The following is a 2,192-nucleotide window of genomic DNA, read 5'->3' as shown; positions in this document are numbered from 1 at the left end:
CCATTAACCTGTTAACAGTTTAGCCATTGTCTGTTCATACTGGCTCTGAGCCCAGCTCCAAAAGAGCTACAGAAAGTGGGTGAAGGAAGAGTTTCCTTCCTCTAAGACTCACTGGGAACATACCCTGCCCACCTGAGGAAGAGCATTGGGCAGGCTTTGAATTCACATATTTTTAAAACATTCATTATTCTGACAATGGAGTTCCATGAAACTAGCTCTTATTCCTTTATGCAAGTCAAATAGAGACGTCCCCAAACACATTAGAGTACCAGGAAGTAAATAACTATTGCCTTGTTTTATGCATATGAGAAATTTCTGTGAAGATGCCTAAATATTTTGATTAATATAAAAGTGGATGAGCTGATGTATTTACAACATCAAAGTACTTTTCTGATTGAATCTGTTTCAAAATTGCTACATAAAAGGTAGGACATTCATCTTACACAGCAATGTGAAAATGGGTGCTTTGGTATTCTGAGGTTTTCAGAATCTGATTTAAATACCGGAGTGATCAGTTTGGTGGGTGTGAGGGAAGGGCCTTGTTCTGGATTTAATAGTTGTACTGAATGTAAAATGATCTGCTGTACCTAGTGGGTATGTAATGATAATAAATAATACCAGTAAATATCAGAATGGCAGTCAATGTTCTTTCTCCTATGTAGTCTCATTGAATCTTCAAGGCATTTGTCTGGGAGGTTAAGACCACTTGTATTTATTACTGATATTACTGAAGATGAAACTTCCTTCACAGTTTCTTACCAAGATCTAAGAGGAGCTCATCTGTTGAATTCAGTCATATCCTTTCAGGTCAGAATTCCTAAAGATTGAGCTTGAGCTGTTTTTATGTGGGGTTCTAAAATGCAGTCGCAATCAAGTGTCAAAAAAAAAGTTTTAATTCAGCAGCTGATCATTTTGCTTTGTGCTCCTCTCCATTTTCAAACTCCTGGAGCAATGGCACAAAGGTTTTTGAAACATTGCTGTAGTTTGGATCTTATATGTGGTAAAGCATGGTTCCCAGAATTGTCTACTGGGAGATGATAGAACCTTTAAAGAGGTAGGGCCTAGTGGGAGGTCTTTAGGTCATTGGGAATGTGCGCTGGAAGAGGATAGTGGGATCCTTGTCTCTTCTTTTCACTGTCTTTTCATTCTCTGACCATGAGATAAGCAGTTTTGCATTGCCACATGCTACCACCATGATGTTCTGCCTTGCCATAGGCCCAGAAACAATGCTGCCAATCAATCATGGCCTAAAACCTCCAAAATTCTCAGTTAAAACAAACCTTTTCTCTTTAAAAGTTGATTATATGAGGTATTTATTATAATAATGGAAGCTGACTAATCCATCTGGGTTTTTCGTGTACCCCATTGCCGCAGTCTGGCTGGGCACAATTCAGGAGCCACTTGTCAAAAGAAACAAACTTTATTTTTAGAACACACACACCACACCACACAGTTCCTCAGGAAAAACCCTCAGAGCCCAACTGCCACCACTGGCTTCCCACAAGCCTCTGCCCCTCCCCCACTCCTCCTGCTCTTGAGGCCGATTGGCTGGGTCGCATGGGCGGAGCCAAAAAAAGTCCCCCAATGAGCAGCTCCGTGGTCTGAAAGGGCGGGGAAACAGCCCAATGAGCATCACCGCAGAGGAGCCAATCAGTTGGCAGCTAGAAGTTTGCTGGGGCCGCTTTGAGCCAATCATCAGCTGGCAGCTGGAAGTTTGCTGGCAGCTGAAAGTTTGCTGGGGCCCCTTCAGCTGTGGCTCTCAGCACCCCATCTCTCCATTGTGTTCGTAAGCCCCTTAGGTTTTACAATATATAAAACCTTAGTTCAAGACTCTGGACAACTAACATAAGGTTCCTTGATAGTTAGGTTCTGTAAAATTTCAGAGTCTACCATAATGCATTATAATCTTGACTTCAAAGCAGAAAACCAAAAGTCACTAAGGACTGAGACACCCTGTTTAGCCACTAACAAAGGAGAATTTGGAGCTGAGCAATGGCCAGGCAAAGCATGGAAGAAAAGAGAGAATCCCACTAAATGGCTTGAAAGTTCAAGAAAAGAAACACCATTCATAGTCTGGGTTGCTATTATTTCTTCAGAATCTTTCCAAGCACTCTAAAAGTTAGGGGACCAAAGTCCTTTCTCTGAGCATTTGACCAAATTGCTGCCATCTGCTTCAGAAGTTGTCCACATGG

This window comes from Callospermophilus lateralis, chromosome 2, assembly GCF_048772815.1.
Source record: "Callospermophilus lateralis isolate mCalLat2 chromosome 2, mCalLat2.hap1, whole genome shotgun sequence".
Lineage (NCBI taxonomy): Eukaryota > Metazoa > Chordata > Mammalia > Rodentia > Sciuridae > Callospermophilus > Callospermophilus lateralis.
This window is presented reverse-complemented; position numbering follows the sequence as displayed.